This window comes from Podarcis pityusensis (assembly GCF_964106645.2).
Source record: "Podarcis pityusensis genome assembly, chromosome: 17".
NCBI classification, from domain to species: domain Eukaryota; kingdom Metazoa; phylum Chordata; class Lepidosauria; order Squamata; family Lacertidae; genus Podarcis; species Podarcis pityusensis.
Window position 1 is genome coordinate 5,765,304 of NC_138042.1, and position 21,029 is coordinate 5,786,332.

General features: G+C 50.5%; 1 protein-coding gene and 2 long non-coding RNA genes across 3 annotated transcripts in view; 2 read left to right on the plus strand and 1 right to left on the minus strand.

Annotated features, from left to right (window-relative positions):
• Positions 1–4,673: 4,673 nt before the first annotated feature.
• The window catches only part of SLC38A5 (solute carrier family 38 member 5), a 52,188-nt gene continuing 35,832 nt past the window's right edge, over positions 4,674–21,029 (plus strand). Inside the window, exon 1 of the mRNA XM_080988225.1 lies at positions 4,674–4,801. The gene's annotated coding sequence lies outside the window, so the exon portion shown is untranslated. The remainder of the gene's footprint in view (positions 4,802–21,029) is intronic.
• On the minus strand, positions 5,697–18,607 carry LOC308467042. The gene is made up of 2 exons (XR_013981116.1): positions 18,309–18,607; positions 5,697–5,870 (listed from the first exon to the last, which is right to left on the minus strand). It is a non-coding gene; the product is annotated as an uncharacterized lncRNA (long non-coding RNA).
• LOC308467006 overlaps positions 17,315–21,029 on the plus strand; it is a 41,704-nt gene continuing 37,989 nt past the window's right edge. The window contains exon 1 of the long non-coding RNA XR_013981059.1: positions 17,315–17,491. This is a non-coding gene — a long non-coding RNA (uncharacterized lncRNA). The remainder of the gene's footprint in view (positions 17,492–21,029) is intronic.

Here is a 21,029-nt window from a genome sequence, read left to right on the forward strand (position 1 = left end):
CCTGAGGACGCGAGGAGACAGCACTTGGGGGGTCTGCTTTTCGGGGGCAAACAAGCCAAGCAACGGCTTGTGGTCAGTCACCACGGTGAAGGGCCGCCCGTACAAGAAATCATGGAATTTTTTTACTCCCTTTACGATTGCCAGACCCTCCTTGTCGATTTGCGAGTAGTTCCGCTCGGTTGTGTTGAGTGTCTGGGAAAAGTACGCCACCGGTACCTCTCTTCCATCCGGGAGTTGGTGCCCCAGGACAGCTCCAATGCCATAGGGTGAGGCGTCGCATGCTAGCACCACCGGCAGCCTCTCGTCGAAGTGTGCCAAGACCGAGTTTGAGACAAGCAAGTCCTTGACTGCCTGGAATGCGGCCTCCTGGCGCTGGCCCCACACCCAAGGGGCCCGCTTGTCCAGGAGTCTGTGTAGGGGCTCCGCTACCGCCGCCTTGTGGGGAAGGAAGGAATGGTAAAAGTTCAATAGTCCCAAGAAGGCCTGAAGTTCAGTCTTGCTCTTGGGCGCTGGGGCATCACAAATGGCCCGTACCTTGTCCCCAGTCGGGTGGACCCCTTCTGCGTCCACCATAAATCCCAGAAAGTCCACCTGAGGCACTCCTAGTAGACATTTTTCCCGCTTCACCTTGAGACCCGCCGTCTGGAAACGGTGCAGAACGGTGCGGAGGCGGTCCTCAAACTCCTCTGGTGTGGGGCCGGCAATCAACATCATCGAAGAAGGGGGTGACGCCAGGAATCCCTTTAAGGAGAGAGTCCATTATATTCTGGAATATGCCTGGTGCCACGCTGACACCGAATTGCAGCCGCTTTACCCTGAACGCTCCTCTGTGCGTCACAATCGTCTGTGCCTCTGCTGTGGCCTCATCTACTGGCAGCTGTTGATATGCTTGGGCCAAGTCCAGCTTGCCAAAAATTTTCGACCCAGCCAGGGTGGCAGGGACATGGCTGACCACTGGCACTGGGTATGCGTGGGCCGTGAGGGCCTTGTTTATGGTACATTTGTAGTCTGCGCAGATGCGGACCGAACCATTAGGCTTGACGGGTGTGACGATTGGGGTTTCCCAGGGAGCATTAGGCACCGGCTCCAGCACTCCTTGCTCTACGAGTCGGTCCAATTCCTCGTCTATACGGGGTTTCAAGGCGAACGGGACCCGGCGGGCCTTGAGCCTGACCGGTCGTACTGCGGGGTCAAGCTGTAGCGCAATGGGGGGGCCCGTATACTGTCCCAATTTCCCATCGAAAACCCCTGGAAATTCCTTGCATATGGCGTCCACGTCCACTTGTAAGCTAGTGTGGTTCACCCCGGTGACAGCTAGCCCCAGTGGTCCAAACCATGCCAATCCCAGTAAGCTAATGTAGGGACCCTTGACCACAAGCAAGTCCAGTTGCCGCGTCCGCCCTCGGTATTGCACCCTGAAGGTCCCCACCCCCATTGTGGGGACCTTACGTTTCTGGAAGTCCCGGAGGGTGAATGGGGCCGGCCTGAGTTTGGGACCCCCAGTGGGACACAGTTTCCTTAAGGTCCTTGCCGAGATTATGGATAGAGTTGAACCCGTGTCAAGCTCCATGCGGCATGGGGCCCCCTCTATCTGTACCTCTACATAAATTTTCTCTACGTTGGGGTGGGGCAACTGGTATACCTGGAAGTCCGTGAGCTCCGTCGAGTTGCCTTGGTGCGTTGGGCCCCGGGACCTGGGGCTCTTGGATTGGTCATCTGATGCCTGGTGTCGGGTGGGCCGAGCCCGACACACCCGGGCGATGTGTCCCGATTTTCTGCACTGCCTGCACTCTGCGTTGCGGAAACGGCAGGTCCTCCTCTCGTGACTCTCCCCGCAGCTTGCGCAGTTCCCTCCTTCTCGTCGAGGCAGCTGTGGTCTGTGCGCTGCTTGAGTGCGCTGCTGTACTCGGTGCACCTCCTCCCTGTCGGATCCTGAGTCGTCGGTGAGGTCTTCATGGTGGACCCTCGGTTGGGATGGCAGGCTCGGCCGTGCCTCTTGGGTCGACCTCTCGGCAGCTTCTGTTGCCAGGGCCTCCTCCAGAGCGACCTGGAACGTTAGGTCCTTCTTAGCGTAGAGGCGCCGTTGCAGCTTCTCATCCTTCAGGCCACCGACGAGGCGGTCACGAAGCATGTTCTCCAGCTCTGAGAAGTTGCAGAACCGGGCGGCTTGGCGGAGAGAGGTCACAAACCCAGTTATGGTTTCCCCAGGGGCTTGCCGCTTTGCGTAGAAGGCATTTCGACGAGCCACCACTGAGGGCTGCGGCGAAAAGTGCCCCTTCAGCTGTTCCATTATTGTTTTGTATGGAACAGTAGCGACGTCTTCAGGCGCAAGGAGAGCCCGGGCGATTTCAAACGTCTCCTCTCCGCAGACGCTGAAGAATATCGCCCTCTTCTTGGCGTCTTCTTCGTCGGTGACCCCTTTGGCTTCTAGGAGGAAGGTGAAACGGGAGGCGTACGCTTCCCAGTCTCCAGATGCTGGGTTGAATGGCGAGAAGCTGCTGTTGGCTGCCATTCTGAGTTCCTTGTGCCCCGGAGCTGAAGCCTGGATACACGGTGCGAGGCAGCGGTGCGGCAGTTGGCGGTGCTGCGGTGCTGTGTGTGGCAGTCAGCTCAGCGGGATCCCATCCTCGTCGCCAGTGAAATATACTCAGAGTCGCAAAGTGATTTCATGCTCTTTATTCAGCTCATAGTGGTGAGGAGGAATGAATAAATGTCCCCTCACAGTATCTGCTTTATATACATTATTTACACAATGGGCTGCACATGATTGGCTAATTCTGGAATTCTACTGTAAGCCAATCAGGTTGTGGATTCACTTCTATCTGGAGCAGGATTGGGTGGTTCCTGCCAACCAATCATACTGCTGCATTGTTCTAGGACCAATCAGACTGCTGCATTCTGAATCCTATTGTTCTAGGACCAATCAGACTGCTGCCTTTTGGATCCTATTGTTCTAGGACCAATCAGACTGCTACAGTTTGGATCCTATTCAACTCAGTACATAACACCAGTTATTTGGCAGGGATCAAAGTAAGAAGGTTTTTCCGCCATACAGACATCTTGTGACTTTGTGCTACAATCATTTCCTCTATATCTGATGTTCAGGTGGCAAGTGCTGTTGATTATGTAGCCAAAATGCCGCCACCTATGTGTCAGAAGAAAGAACCAGCAGCAGGCTGGGGAAAACTCAAGGTTTGCAGAAATTAGTAAGGGTAAAGGGACCCCTGACCATTAGGTCCAGTCGTGACCGACTCTGGGGTTGCAGCGCTCATCTCGATTTATTGGCCGAGGGATCCGGCATACAGCTTCTGGGTCATGTGGCCAGCATGACGAAGCCGCTTCTGGCGAACCAGAGCAGCGCACGGAAACGCCATTTACCTTCCCGCCGGGGCGGTACCTATTTATCTACTTGCAGTTTGATGTGCTTTCAAACTACTAGGTTGGCAGGAGCAGGGACCAAGCAACGGGCGCTCACCCCGTCGAGGGGATTCGAACCGCCAACCTTCTGATCAGCAAGTCCTAGGCTCTGTGGTTTAACCTACAGTGCCACCCGCGTCCCTTTGCAGAAATTAAAAGGAGGCAAATGCTGTGAGGTGGGCCCTAACTGGTAGATCTTCGAAACAGCCACATGAACACTGAGCATGCTGGCGGAGTGTTGCGCAAGAGGAAAATTAGGAAGAGTGAACAGAATGGAGTGGTTGCGTTGAGGTCTGAACTGCAGCATTTTGTTGCAGTTTCCACTTGCTATTCATAACAAGCCTGTGCATTAGGTCCTTGTATACTGTTTTATACATATTTTAGATATTTTTGTATCTTATTTGAATACTTAAATCCCACCAGCACCTTTGTAGGTTTTTTTTTTGTCTTCTGTGGTTTCAGTTCTTTGAGCAACAACTTCCTGTTTTGTCTTTTTAATCACTTGTGAGTATGCTGTTGTGCGCACACATTATTTGACCATGCCTGCTACTCCATGTGCCTGTGAAACCTTTTCCCAACGACCTCTTCCTAACGCATGTTGCATGTATGCAGCGAATAGAATCATAAAACCACAGAACCATAGTGCTGGAAGGGATCTCTGAGGATCATCTAGCAATGCAGGAATCTTAACACGTGGACTCCCTTCCATTTGAAACCACACCGAGCGCAGCTTTCTCCCATGAACTTCGCACGCGATGAAAGAGAAACCACCACATGCTGGTTCACACGTGCATGCCCACCACCTGTGCAACGTCAGGTGGCGACTTGCCCATCTCAAACTTCGCAGCTAAGTCCTCCACATCACCACCAGCCACGCGCGTCTGAGCCGTTCTCAAGCGCCGTCCTTCTGCTTCCCCATTCGGGTGCCAACCTGGCCCAGCTGCAGAGCCCACGTGTGAACGACGCTTTTCAAAAAGAAAACAACGGACTGAACCGCACACGTGGATTTTCCGAGCTGGCGTCGCTGAGGAGCGAGCAACGCAAAGCCACTGCGGACTAGAAGGAGAAGAAAGGGAAAACCCCCAGCAACCTGGTTCTGGGATCCACCTGCTCCCAGCCCGGTGCGCGCGGGCTTTGGAGGGTTGACCCGTCTTTGCAAAGTTTTGCAAACTTTCCCCCCACCCGCGAGCCTGAACTTGCGCTGGTGTGATTGGCTGAGCGGCGCCCGCCAGGGTGTGCGTCTATGTGCGAGTGCGCCTCCCTGGGCGTCCAGCGCGCCGCGAGCAGAGCCCCGCTGCCGAACTGCGCGCTTCTGCTGCCGACGTTGCGCCGCTGGGGCTGCGGATCCCGCGCAACTTGGGCTCGTGCTCGAGATCCACCGGCGGTGAGTGCGGAAACAGCGCGTTGGCGGGGAAGTCTTGGGTCTGGAGAGCGGGAAAGGGCCGCCGGGGAGCCCGGCGCGCGTCTCGCCCTCCTGCAACTCCAGCAGACTGTTGCATCAGACGCGCCGAGCGGGACGCCAGCATGCTGCGAGGAAAGCGGGCCAGGCCGAGACCCTCGCCCCGTTCCCCGCCTCCGATCTCCCGATCCAGTGGCGCCTCTTTGGAGAGGCCCCGATGGGCGCAAGAGCCCGATCCGTCGAGCGTTGCCGGAGTTGCGACGGGAGGGAAGGAAATCGCCCTTGGAACAAAACTCCCAAGTTTTGGGTGGGTCGGCGGGAGAGGATCAAGATGTAGCCAGAAAGGGGTTAGTTGGGAGGAGGCGAATCGTGGTGGGTGGCTGCGCGCATCGTGGGCAGGCCGGGTCCTCGTCGGTGGGCTTGGCTGGCAGCGCGGGGGTTAAACCGAGAGGACCCCCCCCCTTTTGGAGGCCTCTGCTGGGAATCGGCGGCTTGCAAGGAGGAGGGGGGAGACCAGCTCGTCAGGGTCTGCTCGCGTGTCGCTCCAGACCCGTGTGAAAGGGGCTTCTTCTTGTGCCCAGAGGCGCTGCCGTTGCCACGTGGGCTCCCAAAGGCGATGCAGGCGGACGGGGCCCCGGGAGGTCTCCGGGCCTGCGATCGGATCACATCAGAGTTAAAAAAAAAAGGGGGGGGGAATAATAATAATAATCCATGCAGAAACGAGGCGGTGGCAGCAGCAGAAAAAAGTAACGCAGAGTAGCCATTTGTGTGTGTTAAAAAGCCAGGTGTCCTGGATTCAAATCCTGCACAGTTTGAAGAAAGGGGCGTGGAGGGGACTAGGAGTAGTGTGGGGGTCAGCCTGCAAGAACGACTGTTCCTGGGCAGCAGCACATATATCTGTTTATTATTCACTTCTCTTGAGTGTAAAAAACCAAACGTCAATGCGGTTTTAAAACCACAACATCACACTTATTGTCCTCAATTGCAAACTCCTGGTTGTACATCCTCCTGCAAAATGGATTAGAATTCCTGCTTTATGTATGGATCTGAAAGGCTAAAAAATTGGGGTACAATCAACCAACATTAATAAAGTCCCCTTGCAATGCAAAAGTGGCTAATTTTTTTGCTGGATCATGCCCCGTAATCATTACTTTCTTAGTGTGGCCCCATGTTAAGATCCTAAACTGCAATCCAACACTTTTTAGAGCGTTTTTGCTTCTGAGTAGTCCTGCTTTGTTAGGATTTTGCTGTAAGGGTAGCTAGTCCTCATGAAGTGGCCCTGAGCTGTTTGGGATCTCCCTCAGTGGAGGGTGGGATCTTGTTGTGGAAGCTGAGAAGAGCAATTCCAAAGGATCTGGGGAAGCCTTTCACCTGTTCAACGGGTGTCTTATTTATTTACAGATCGGATTTCTTATCCGCCCTCCACTATGAGGTCTCAGAAATGAGTTGCGACAATGCAGTGGTACCTCAGGTTACATACGCTTCAGGTTATACACTCCACTAATCCAGAAATAGTGCTACAGGTTAAGAACTTTGCATCAGGATAAGAACAGAAATCGTGCTCTGGCAGCGAGGCAGCAGCAGGAGGCCCCATTAGCTAAAGTGGTGCTTCAGGTTAAGAACAGTTTCAGGTTAAGAACAGACCTCCGGAACGAATTAAATACTTAACCTGAGGTACCACTGTATAATAATACAACATTAAAATCAATTTGCAACAGATTAGTAAACAGTTGAAACAATTTGCATCTGAAGAATAGGGTGGGGCCTAAAAAATAAAACTCATTTGTGAAAGGCCAAGGCAAAGAGATGCATCTTCAATAAATGTGGAATACCATACCACAGGGGTGCCCAAACTTTTTTCAAAGAGGGCCATGTTTGATGAAGTGAACATGCATGTTGAGCTTTTTTTTACAATTTTACCCAAGGACATATACTGCCATAGGGGCTGGATTAAATCAACCAGCGGGCCGGATTAGGCCTCCAAAACAGACTTTGAACATGCCTGCTGTACCATGAAAGTGACACGTGCATCTCTGTGAGAAGTGAATCTCACAGTTTAGGGGGCGCTACTCGGTCCCTGCTCCTGCCAACCTAGCAGTTCGAGAGCACGTCAAAGTGCAAGTAGATAAATAGGTACCACTCAGGCGGGAAGGTAAATGGCGTTTCCATGCGCTGCTCTGGTTCGCCAGAAGCGGCTTAGTCATGCTGGCCACATGACTTGGAAGCTGTACGCCGGCTCCCTTGGCTAATAAAGCGAGATGAGCACCGCAACCCCAGAGTCGGTCACGAAGGTTGTGGTTTGAATCCCCGTTACGGGGTGAGCTCCCGTTGCTTGGTCCCAGCTCCTGCCAACCTAGCAGTTTGAAAGCACGAAGTACAAGTAGATAAATAGGTACTGCTCCGGCAGGAAGGTAAGAGGCGTTTCCGTGTGCTGCTCTGGTTCACCAGAAGCGGCTTAGTCATGCTGGCCACATGACCCGGAGGCTGTACGCCGGCTCCCTTGGCCAATAAAGCGAGATGAGTGCCGCAACCCCAGAGTCGGTCACGACGGGACCTAATGGTCAGGGGTCTCTTTACCTTTACCACAAAGAATTCTCTCTCTCAAGCCACCACCCTCCAAAGCGGAGGTGGGTGGATGAGAGGGGTTTGGGGTCTGTGTTGTTCAGGGTTTAAGACACTAATGTCCAGCACTTTGAGTTGGGCTTGGGAATGTACTGACAAGCTGCATGCAGCTGTTTCACAACAGGGGTTATTCGAGTAAACCGGACCCCAGCCACTCATCTGGCTGCTGCATTCTAAACCTCTTGACACTTTCAAGGCATCTCCAAGGGCAGCCCCACATAGAGCGCATTGCAGTAATCCAACCTGGAAGGTAGCAAAGCATGGAGCACCATGGCCAAGTCATCTCTGTCCAAAAGGGGTTGCATCAGGTGAACGCACTGGAGCTGGTAATATGCACACCTGAGGGCACCTATGTCTCCAGGGACAACATTGGATCCAGGAGTACCTCCAAGCTAGGTAAAGGTAAAGGTACCCCTGACTCTTAGGTCCAGTCGCGGACGACTCTGGGGTTGTGGCGCTCATCTCACTTTATTGGCCGAGGGAGCCGGCGTACAGCTTCCGGGTCATGTGGCCAGCATGACTAAGCCGCTTCTGGCGAACCAGAGCAGCGCACGGAAACGCCGTTTACCTTCCCGCCGGAGCGGTACCTATTTATCTACTTGCACTTTGACGTGCTTTCAAACTGCTAGGTTGGCAGGAGCGGGGACCGAGCAATGGGAGCTCACTCCGTCGCGGGGATTCGAACCACCGACCTTCCGATTGGCAAGCCCTAGGCTCTGTAGTTTAGATCTGCTATTTCCAGGGGGAGGTGCCATTTCCTTAATTCTTGGACACAGGAACTTGCAGCACATAGCCCAAATCCATGTGGTCACCTCCTCCAAGCACTGAACCACTTCCCATTCAGATGGAACAGAGGGGTGGAGCTGGGTGCCAACTGCCTACTGATGGCACCTCATCCCAAATCTGATGACAGGTCCCAGTGGCTTCGGGCAGATGTTAAATAGCATGGGGGACGAGACGGAGCCTTTGGGGTGCCATAGGGCGGTTCCCAAGGTGCAGAACACCTTGCCTCCTCTCCTCCTCCCCCATAATTGTTTTCTGAAAAGGGCTTTGAAGGTAGGAGTGGGACCGCAGTGTAGCACCCACAACACCCACTTTCTAGAAGGATCTCGTGGTCACACTTCCCCATCTCTCTCTGCAAATGCCATCAAGCAGAATGAACAAGGTATTTTCAGCGAAACCAGCCTGAAATGGGTCTGAGCATACCTGAAGCTGGGCTGCAACCACTGCTTTGAATAAGGTAATGGTAAAGGGACCCCTGACCATTAGGTCCAGTCATGACCAACTCTGGGGTTGTGGCGCTCATCTTGCTTTATTGGCCAAGGGAGCCGGCGTACAGCTTCCGGGTAATGTGGCCAGCATGGCTAAGCCGCTTCTGGTGAACCAGAGCAGCACACGGAAACGCCGTTTACCTTCCCACCGGAGCAGTACCTATTTATCTACTTGCACTTTGACGTGCTTTTGAACTGCTAGGTTGGCAGGAGCAGGGACCGAGCAACGGGAGCTCGCCCCGTTGCGGGGATTTGAACCGCTGACCTTCTGATTGGCAAGTCCTAGGCTCTGTGGTTTGACCCACAGCGCCACCCTAACCCTTACCGCTTTGAATACCTTGCCCCAAAAAGAGGATATTTGCCAGTGGGTGACGGCTCCCATTACTCCAATGAAACATTCCTTGGATCCACCCAGTCCACTCCTCCTTTTTTTGCTTGCTCTAAGCTACCAAGTTGAATGAAGATTGAGAGGGCAGGTGTTCGGCCTCTTAAATATTAGGATTGCTGTACTTGGCATGGATTAATTAACCCTTAATATCCTTCAAGCATTTTGTCATATGATCAGTAAAAGGGGTTGTTTCTGCAGCTTTTCAGAGCGTAATTATGGGTAGAGGGTGACATTTACCCAGTCTCTTAGGCAGGCTAAAATGGCAGACTTCTGGGTAGGATGAAAAGGCAGCAAAATGTCGGTTTTTTAAATTAATTACATTTCATATTTTCTGCAGCAAGTACCAAATATTTTGGGCTGCCGCAGACTTCCTTCTCTTTCCCTGCTTCCATCTGATCATCCTGTGTCTCTGATTTAGGATGATATTTATTTTTAAACCTGGATGCTTATCAACCCCTTTTCTCATTCTGAAATGGGAACCACCGCAGTTCAAGTATTGCCCGGAGGAACTGCTGGTTCACACATGCACCTGTAATATATCTGCACACATCTCCACCCTTGGTGACTGGCTACTGAACGTGTGAACTGACTCCCATCGGAGACATCCTTGTGTCTGAAAGGATGTGTGGGGAAGCTAAGAGTTCTGCCTGTGGTTTCCAGTGTGATGGCGCTCGGTGCAAGACAACCCTAGATCTTGCAGCCCTGAGTGTGCATGTGTGAACCAGCCCTTGGCTGGCACCTGAGTGCTGTGACGGAGCAGACTCCACTGAAAAGGGATGGACGTGAGGCGATGTGGGCATTGTAACTCTGGTGTCAGATTTTTGGCAGCCCTTTTTCGCCTACACGGCGCTGGTGCTGTCGTCAAACGATGAGCATGCAATGGGTAGAACAGCTGTGATGTGCCTCAGAGTAGCATTCTTTCCCGTTTCCTGCAAGTTGCAGCCTGGGCTCAGTGGAAAACAGCCTTGCAGGGCCGTTGGTCCTTAGCGGCCATGGATACCATTCCCTGCCTCCTAAGCCAGCCAGGATCATTTTGGAACCACCTGGAAAGGGACCAAACTCTGTGTGTCTCAGTCAGTCCCATCTCCCCCACCCCTGAATCCTGGGAGGATTGCTCATATATCAGTGCCCACGTGTCCGTGCCCTTTTCCCATTTGCAATCTTTCCCCAGGCTTGGAGCCCACACAGATCACCCTGTTTTTATCTCTAGGCACGAAGGCTTTGCGTGTCATCTCCTGGGACAGAGAACTGGGCCTGCAGTCCCTACTAGGGAGAGTGGCAATGGAAGGGGAGCTTTTCCACACAGCTGGTCTTAATGTCTCCTGTTTCCCGCTGCTTCAGAGAAGGAGAGCGCATGTCGTCTTCTCCCGGGTTCGGCCCTGAGTGGCGCAAGTCCTTCTGGCCGAGCGCATGTGCCCACAATTGCATGGGGGAAACGGAAGGAAGAAGGGGGCCAGAGGCAGCTGGAAGCAATTTCGTCGTTTCCCAACACCCCCACCCGGATGGTGACCAGAATAGCTGTGGCTTCCTTTGTGAAGGGCTTGGCTGGGAAACAAAGCATGTGGGAACTGGTTCAGGCAGCAGCAGGGCTGGCATAGATGTTGGTATTGGGCCCCAGACAGCTGCTGCCCGTTGTTGAGTGCTCTGTGCATAAGATAGCATATGGATGTGGGAGGGTGTGAAATTTGCGCATGTTTCAGGGCTTGTGCTTGGTTTGGCAGTGGTGCTTTTTAAACATGTCCTCCCCTCTTGAACTTCACTTTGCTGTTGCCACAGACAGCTCTTGGCTTCCTCTTCCTCCTCCATTACCCCTCGCTCCCACCCCATGGTGCTTTGCCATGTGTTGATCTGGGGTGGGGGTGGGGAGAGGATGGCTGTATGTGTCATGTCGTGTGTGTGTGTATTAATTGGACTATGTACATTAATACAGTGGACGCTCGGGTTGCGAATGTGATCCGTGCGGGATGCACTTTCACAACCCTCAGCAGCAACGTCTGCGCACGCGTGGGTTGTGATTCGCGCTTCTGCGCATGCACGTCTCCCAAAACCTGGAAGTAACCCGTTCCGGTACTTCCGGGTTTCGGCGGGTCCATAACCTGAAAAAACGCCACCTGAAGCATCTGTAACCCACCGTATGACTGTACACAAAACTTGCCTGCTCTACGAGTAGTCCGTAGGGTGGCAACATGAGAACGGGCCTTTTCTGTGGTGGCTCCCCACTTATGGCATGCTCTCCCCAGGGAGGCTTGCCTGGCACCTTCCTTACATATCTTTATGCCCTGCAAAAAAGTTCCTCTTCAGTCAGGCCTTTGGCTGATGAAACATTCTATGGCCTTTTAAATGTGTTGGGGGTGGTGGTTGGGGGTTTGTTTTTGCTCTTGTTCTGGTTACTATTATGTACAGTACTTTTGTATTTTTATGTTGTGAACCGCCTTGTGATCTTTGGATTAATACTAATACTAATAACATCCCCTAAGTTCCACACCAAGGAAATCCATGTTCCGGATGCAGAACTGTGTTATGCAAATCTGCATCTGAAAAAAAAGTATTATTATTATTATTTTTTGCTTGCCTGTTGGCTCATTATATTCATTAGTTGCCTCTAGGTGTTTTGACCGCACTGCCCATCAGCCCTTCGAGGGCAGCAGGTTGGGGGCAGGCTGGTCTAAGTTACTGAGGTAACGACCAACAGTTAATACAGTTTCACAACAATACAAGACCATCAGGTTTTTCCTGGGGGTACTCAAGGGTTCGCAGTACAGTGGTACCTCGGGTTACATACGCTTCAGGTTACATACGCTTCAGGTTACAGACTCCGCTAATCCAGAAATAGTACCTCGGGTTAAGAACTTTGCTTCAGGATGAGAACAGAAATTGTGCAGTGGCAGTGGGAGGCCCCATTAGCTAAAGTGGTGCTTCAGGTTAAGAACAGTTTCAGGTTAAGAACAGACCTCCAGAACAAATTAAGTTCTTAACCCGAGGTACCACTGTACCGGCACCCTCAACGTTAAAAGTCTGGCACTTACAGTATCAACTTCATGGTGAGTACTGGAACATTTTTTTATTTTTTTTTTAAAAGCATTGAATACAATCAAATAACAGTACGCAAACCCAGTAAAACAACCATAACTGAGGAGCGAACAACTTAATTCTAGTGACGGTCATTGTATCTGCTGGCAGGCAGACTTCAGGTTTCTGGGAATCTGTTTTGTTTTGTTACTCCAGGGGTGAGGAAACTTTTTGGCTCAGGGGCCGGATCGTTATCTGGGCCAACTTTGATAAGGGAGGACAGGACAGCCTCATATCAATTAAGGTAACTGATGCCATCATGATGTCAGGTGATTGACAGGTGGGTTGTCCTACCCACCTGCCAGAACTTTAATTGAAACTGCTCTTGAAACAGAGCTTCCTTCCTTCCTTTCTCTTGTTTAGTCGTGTCCGACTCTTCGTGACCCCCTGGACCAGAGCACGCCAGGCACTCCTGTCTTCCACTGCCTCCTGCAGTTTGGTCAAACTCATGCTGGTAGCTTCAAGAACACTGTCCAACCATCTCATCCTTTGTCGTCCCCTTCTCCTTGCGCCCTCCATCTTTCCCAACATCAGGGTCTTTTCCAGGGAGTCTTCTCTTCTCATGCGGTGGCCAAAGTCTTGGAGCCTCAGCTTCAGAATCTGTCCTTCCAGTGAGCACTCAGGGCTGATTTCCTTCAGAATGGATAGGTTTGATCTTCTTGCAGTCCATGGGACTCTCAAGAGTCTCCTCCAGCACCAGAATTCAAATTCACCATAATTCCTTCCTTTTTAGCAGCAATTTAAATGAAAATCACTTCATGCTATTGGACGGGGGATGGGAGGGCACCTTGCTCCAGCAAAGGAGCGGCTGGTCCCAGTTATTCCTTCGCAGCCACATGGGTCCCTGTCCCAGACTTGATGTCCCCGGTCCACCCACCCCGTACCATGGGAGGGTCCGTCCAGAGAGGAGTTTGGATGCTAGCAGGCCCCTGGGGTGACTTGGTGTAAATCGGCTCCTGTTCCCTTAAGGCTGATGCCCACTTGCCTCTCTGGCCGGGGTTTTTGGTTTGTGTTGTTGATTTCAATATGACACAGTTTTGGAGTTGGGCTGCACACATTCCTGGGTAGATTAACCTACTAAATAAAAGCTTTAAGGCTGCAAATCTGTGCACGCTTTTCCTGGAAGTAAGCCCCCTCAAACACAGTGTGGCTTACTAGGAAGCAAGTGTTCATAAGATTGCATAACTTAAGCTGTGTGTTCCTTTTTTCTTTTTCCCCCCTTTAGCTTCTGGTGTGAGTTGAGCAATACTTTTTTATTTCAAAGGTGGTCCCTCGGCGCCTTCTGACAAAGACTGTCAATAACGTTTCCTCATTAAGCTGCAAGTGATTTAAATGCTTCTCTAAATGTCACCCCAAAAGAACCTACCGTATGTAGTTTTTAGCAAAATGCAAATGTTGGTTAGTAACTCCAAATGGAAAGATCTTAGGAAATACTTTGCTGTCTTTGTTTTGAAAGGCCTGGACCATTCCTCGTAGTGAAAGGGGGAGTCAGGTTGAGTGGCTTAAACACAGGGCTCACCTTGCTTGTTTTTGTGCATTAGTTTTTCTGCAGCACGCACACAAAATTATCCTATTTTTGGCATTGGAAAGAGTAGGACTTTTCTGGTTTTGTTTACCAGTGTGGTGTAGTGGTTAAGAGCGGTAGTCTCGTAATCTGGGGAACCGGGTTCGCTTCCCCGCTCCTCCACCTGCAGCTGCTGGGTGACCTTGGGCCAGTCACACTTCTTTGAAGTCTCTCAGCCCCACTCACCTCACAGAGTGTTTGTTGTGGGGGAGGAAGGGAAAGGAGAATGTTAGCCGCTTTGAGACTCCTTAAAGGGAGTGAAAGGCGGGATATCAAATCCAAACTCTTCTTCTTCTTCTTCTACCTTAGATAAAGCAGGCATCAATTAAGTGTTCTGTAACATGCTTAAAAGGGACGCGGGTGCAGCTGTGGGTAAAACCTCAGTGCCTAGGACTTTCTGATCGTAAGGTCGGCGGTTCGAATCCCCGCGGCGGGGTGAGCTCCCGTCGTTTGGTCCCAGCTCCTGCCAACCTAGCAGTTCGAAAGCACCCCTAAGTGCAAGTAGATAAATAGGGACCGCTTTATAGCGGGAAGGTAGACGGCGTTTCCGTGTGCGGTGCTGGTGCTGGCTCGCCAGATGCAGCTTCGTCACGCTGGCCACGTGACCCGGAATTGTCTTCGGACAGCGCTGGCTCCCGGCCTCTTGAGCGAGATGAGCGCGCAACCCTAGAGTCGGTCACGACTGGCCCTGTCGGGCAGGGGTACCTTTACCTAACATGCTTAAAAAATGAAATGTGTTATTTTCCCATCTATATGCCAAAAGCTTAAGTGCCTTGATTCTTCCATTGACTGCATGTTCAACGCAAAGTTTGCCTCACACTTCTGTCTCTATTCCTGGGAATCTGGATGCATTTCTGCACAGCTGCTCTGTTTCTCCTCCTGATGCTGTGGGCTCACATTCAGCACACCTGACAGTTCACCTATACAGTACTATGCCTGGATGCAGAATGTATTTGCAAACAAGAATGCAGCATGTCAGTTAAAATCTGGCTTTTGAAACAGGGAGCTGGATTTTGACAGTGTTGTCTTCCGCTTTAAAGCAACGCAAGTTTCTAGTTCTCATGTTTGCTTTTTGGTGGGGAAGGGGACAATTCAAAACACGTAGGAGATAGTTTATAGGGTGCCGTGGTGTCTTGCAATGCTATCAGCAGCAACAAACTACATCTTGCCTCGAGGTGGCTAACCCCACAGTTGGCAGACTTTTTCTCACTCCCCACGTCACTGCCGATTTTGGCAGTGGTGACAAAAACCATTTCTTTAAAAGTAGATACATGATGGGGTGGGGTGAAACCTAGTGCCTTGAAGGGGTGCAGATTCCCTCTATTCCAGTTATCAAATTGATCATTTATTGAGTTGGGGGGGGGGGAATAACCTCCCCTCCTGAGCTGAACTGCATAGGTTAGCTGAGGTGTAGGATTGTGTGTGCGCGCAAAACTCGGTGTGTGGAGACTATATGTACTCTGGGAGCATGGATTGCACACTGCCTCCACAGCCCCACCCAGGCAAGCTTGTCTCAGCAAACAGCCCCACACTGGATTTGACCAGGACCCTCATGTAAAAGTCCAATCTTGGTATGCCTGAATATCCTGGTTGTGTTCAATATTTTTTTTTAATTTTTAGGTAGGTTTTTAAAAAATCATGATTCCAGACCTGCTCCTTTTCCCTAATTCAAAATCTGGGACAGGCATACTGGAGAGAGACTTTTTTATTTTGCTATTACAGTGGTGCCTCGGGTTACATACGCTTCAGGTTACAGACTCCGCTAACCCACAAATAGTACCTCGGGTTAAGAACTTTGCTTCAGGATGAGAACAGAAATCGTGCGGCGGCAGCGGGAGGCCCCATTAGCTAAAGTGGTACCTCAGGTTAAGAACAGTTTCAGGTTAAGAATGGACCTCCGGAACGAATTAAGTACGTAACCCGAGGTACCACTGTATTTGTTTTTTCAGGATGATGCTTCCACCCATGCCCTTTTGCCTCCAAGGAACTCAAGGCAGCATTCATGATTCCGTAGGTTAAGGGATAGTAACAGGCCCACAGTCAGGCGGTGAGCTTCATGGCTGAGTGGTGATTTTAACCCTGGTCTCCCAGACCCTAGTATACTTTATATTTCTTCATTTTATTCCATTCTGTGATGTGAAGCCACGCTAGAAATGGTGACAGCAGAGACCCCCTACTGAACTAAGACAAGACACTTAAGTGCTGAGTACCGTATTAATAAAGTTTCAGGGTTTTGGTATCCACTGTCTCTTTGCAAATGAAAGAGGATAGGGAGAGAACAGGGACAGGTAGAGAAGCAGTTGTGACAGCAAGAACCCAGGTGAGCAAAGGTGAGGCACTTTTGAGTTTAGTGAGGTGCTGAGCCTTTGTAGGGACGGGGGTGGCGCTGTGGTCTAAACCACAGAGCCTAGGGCTTGCCAATTGGAAGGTTGGTGGTTCGAATCCCCACAATGGGGTGAGCTCCCATTGCTCGGTCCCTGCTCCTGCCAACCTAGCATTTTGAAAGCACGCCAAAAAGTGCAAGTAGATAAATAGGTACCACTCCGGTGGGAAGGTAAACGGCGTTTCCGTGCACTGCTCTGGTTTTGCCAGAAGCGGCTTAGTCATGCTGGCTGCATGATCTGGAAAAACTGTCTGTGGACAAATGTCGGCTCCCTCAGCCAGTAAAACGAGATGAGTGCTGCAACCCCAGAGTCATTTGCGACTGGACTTAACTGTCAGGGGTCTTTTACCTTTTTTTTAAAGCCTTTGTAAAACTGCAGTGTCCACAGCATCATTGCAAGGGAGGAGGAGGCGGAGAAAACCAAGATAACTTGGCCACATCACTGCAAGTCTGTTGGCCGTGCCCTTGTGACTTCTGGTTCCGGGGGACACCGGTGGTGCCTGGCTAAGGGCCTCAAACGCAGGAAATGTTCCTTTCCCACCCCTTCCTGGCTTTGATCGCCATCTCCTGTGCAGGTTGCTTGGACTGGAGAGGCGTGAAGTTAATAGACCTGCCCGGCAAGGTTGTGCAAACACGCAAAGCAAATATTCAGGCACGGCAGTGTGACGTGGCCGTGCGTTCCAGCACAGACCTTCAGGACTTTGCATGGGGATCCCATGCCGTGGGGTTATGGCATCGGGAATGTGACAACTGCAGAAGTTCCCAGGCCTGCGTGATCCTGCGACACCCTCTCCTTGTGGAAAGGAGGCGCTGTTGCAGGGCCAGGGCTTCAGTAGAAGCATAACTGCTGGGGAAGTGAGGGCAGCCAGCAGTTCAAGCTTCTTCCCAGCCATTGTACTTGAGGAGTGCCCTGGGAACAGGCTTCCTGTGGGCTGGGTGCTGCTTCCCAGGCCAGCCACAGCAGCAGGCCAGCTCACCTTTCCCCCAGACTGCGGCTTCTGGTTACACACCCTGGGGAGGATAACGCCCATCCAGGTGTGTTTCTGGAAGAGCAGCCAAAATGGAAGAGCATGCTAATGGTAATAATAATAATAATAATAATAATAATAATAATAGAGTGGTACCTCGGGTTACAGGCACTTCAGGTTACAGACTCTGCTAACCCAGAAATAGTGCTTCAGGTTAAGAACGGACCTCCAGAACAAATTAAGTACTTAACCCGAGGTACCACTGTATTTTGCCCGACCAAAGGTGGCAACCCTACTTGCATCAGATTTCTGGACAGGTTTTTTAGCCTACTAAGAGGCTTCAAATGTCGAATGGAAATGCGGGCTTATGTGGAGGTGTACAGTGGTACCTTGGGTTACATACGCTTCAGGTTACAGACTCCGCTAACCCAGAAATAGTACCTCGGGTTAAGAACTTTGCTTCAGGATGAGAACAGAAATCATGCAGCGTTGGCAGCAGCAAGCCCCATTAGCTAAAGTGGTGCTTCAGGTTAAGAACAGTTTCAGGTTAAGAATGGACCTCCGGAACAAATTAAGTTCTTAACCCGAGGTACCACTGTAGTAGTAGTAGTAGTAATAATAATAATAATAATAATAATAATAATAATAATAATAATATGACATGCCAGGAAAAAGGGGCAACAGCCCTTTGTTTTGGAGGGGAAATAACCCAGGACTGGGGATGGAAGGATCTGTGCCTTAGGGTTCTCCCAGTTTCTCATACACTATTTCCAATCATAAATCCAGTTCTCCACATTTCTAAATCCTTCAGTATTTGCGTGCAGATTTTTCCTACTCAACATTTTTGTGCGCAGCTTTGACTAATAAGCACATTTTTACAAGCAATTTCTCCTCATGCAATGCCTTTTGTGCATTATTTCCACTAATACATTTATTTTTATGAGCTCTTTTAAACCAATATATTTCTGCGCGCATTACTTAGCCAAAGAGCTGCATTGCAAAATTCAGGTCGTTTCCGTGGGTAGTTGCATTCCAGTCCTCGGATGGTTTCAAAAAGTGCAGATTTGATAAGATTCACCTTCAAATGTGGACTGAATCAATTTTCTCCCCCAGGACTCTAGAAGTTATGGCTTTCTAATTTCCCTGCGTTTAAAGGCCTGTGGGTACTCAGCACCTAACTTGGCTTCCGGCCACCTTCCTCTATCCTAGTGGGGCCCATTCCCTTACCTGAGCCAGGGTAAAAATCCAGGTGTTCTGCATCTTTCTGTGGGAACATAGCGTTGAGCTAAGGATGCGGTTGGAGATCAAGGCAGCAGCCAGACATCTCCATTGCCGCTTCTGCCCCACCCAGCCTCCAGAGCACTTTCCCAGGTGCGGGCAACAGCGTTAACCCTTCCCTTTCTTGGTTCCGGAGACTCCGGCTGTGCAGAAAGGTGATTGTATTTTCTCGCAGGGGCAAGGAGCTTTTTCCAGCCTAGGGTGCCACATTCCCACCAGGGCAACATTCCCACCAGCGGGGCGGGGGCGGCCTCAAGGTGAATTTGCGAAGGTGGGAGGTGGCGCCAAGGCCCTAACGGCTTCGCTTTGGGATGACACTGCCTTTGATCCCCATCTGTTCTGCCAAAACATGCACCCATCTTGTGTCTCGCCCCCGTACCACCAGCATCGGGGAACCAGTGCCAATATGAGGGAGTGGTGTGACTTGTCAGCATTACTGCAATATTCTGTAGGGTGTGGTTGGTTTGGGGGAAATGGGGGGAAGCCTAAGAGCGGGGAAGCATGCCTGGCCTCGCCTGCCCTTTTGCACTGCCTGAGACAGTGGCCTCAGATATGACTTTGCCAGCTGACCAGGATAAAGACCAACCCCTCCACCTGCTTTGGTGCCTTTCATAGCGGCTTGATCTAAAGGAATGAACGAATGGAAAACATTTTCCACTGTGTCTACTCAAAAGCAAGTCCTGCCAAGTCCAGTGGGCCTTACTTACTCCCAGGTGCAGAGTGGTTAAGATGTTAGCCGTTATTGTGTGGTGGTGATGGTTATTTCCTGGGAAAGGCTGTTAAAAGGCTTAGGGCCCTCGTATTTACGGGACCGCCTCTCCTGGTCTGCCCTGCAGAGGACCTTAAGGTCCATGAATAATCATAGTTTAGAGGTCCTGGGCCCTAAGGAAGTCAGATTATCCTTCACCAGGGCCAGGGCCTTCTCAGTGATGGCTCCGACCTGGTGGAATGCTCTGTCCCATGAGACCAGGGCCCTGCAGGGTTTAACCTCCTTCCGTCAGGCCTGTAAGACAAAGCTATTCCACCTGGCTTTCAATTTGAATTTTGCCTGATCTTTTATTCCCCTTTTATTCCCTCCCCCTCCCCTTTTTATGAAGATTACCCGCTCTAGGATCCCACAGCTAATTCTCCCCTGGTCTCCTCACTGGCCCAAATAGGACTAATTCAGCCAGCTGGCCCTGGTGATCATCTAATGTTTATTGGATGGATTTCCCCCCTAAATTGATTTTTGAATTCTAAATTTATTGTTATTCACGTTTTATACTGTATTTTGTGCTGTTTTTTTGTTGCATCAATTAAGTGTTTTAAATTTGTTGTTAGCCGCCCTGAGCCCGGTTTTCTGAACTGGGAAGGGCGGGGTATAAATAATAAAGTATTATTATTATTATTATTATTATTAAAGACACAGCTTCAGTAGCCAACTGAAAGGCCAGCAGCTAGGGATGGATGAACATGTCCTTTTCTAGTTCCCTCAGTTTCACCTTTTTCTAATGTTAAGTTTTGCTTGGCCCTGTTTCCGCAGTAAGTCGGTGATTTTTTTTCGGGGGGGGGGAGGTTTCACATTAATTAATGTTTTCCTTAATAGGTTTTGTGTGCAGTTTTGCCCACCGTACATTTACTTATTTGAAAACTGTATCCCCTAATATAACACATTTTTGTATGTTATTTCCACCACCCTATGCATTTTTGCATGCGCTTTTCCCTAATACATTTATTCTTGTGTGCAGTTTTTGTTTGTTTGTTAGGGAACTGCACCACAAAATTCTTAGAAGTGCAAATTTAGACCCGCATATCAATTCCCATATTGGTTTGGGATGTGTGAATTTGGCCTGCTTCCATTAAAATGTGAATGGAACTGATTTATCTCCCATCCCTGTTGGCAGCCTCAGGGCCCTTCCAGATGCCCTGTTGTATTGTGCATTCACGATGACCTGCGCTTACGATGGTGTATATACATGATCCCTCTTTCAATACTGTTCCTGCCTTCTGAGGTGTCAAGATCAGACACACAGCTTCATTCCCAATCTCTGCATGTCCCATAGCTTCCTGCTGAAATCTTGTAACATTTCACACCACAAATGTTTTGGATTGTGCGTGTGCATGCGTGCGATCTCACTTTTGTTGTGCTATAGAGCAAAAGTGCCCCTCCAGGTAACGACGAATGTGGTGACGTAGAGAAAGCTTTCTTCTTCTTCTTCTTCTTCAGCGATCACTCGTAGCCGAGTAAGATTGTCTTCCGTACACACGGTTTTAACAATGAGTCCGTAGGTGACTGTGGAGGCCAATTCTGGATCCACACATCCTTCCACAGTGGGGACATTGGTTTCCGGGCGGGGGTTGATCACGGTGTGGGTTTGCCAAGCCTGCCTTCTTAGCACGTTTCTTCCTTGCGTCCTGAGTTTGAGTGTCTTCAAAGCCCATGACACCTTTGGTAAAGGCTGTTCTCCAACTGGAGCACTCGCAGGCAAATGTTTCCAAATTGTTGGTGTTTATGGGACGCGGGTGGCGCTGTGGGTTAAACTGGCGCTTGCAGGCCAGTGTTTCTCAGTTGTCAGTGTTTATACTACATTTTTTTTTAGATTTGCCTTGAGACAGTCTTTAAAGCTCTTTTGTTGATCACCAGCACAACGCTTTCCATTTTTAAGTTCGGAATAGAGGAGTTGCTTTGGA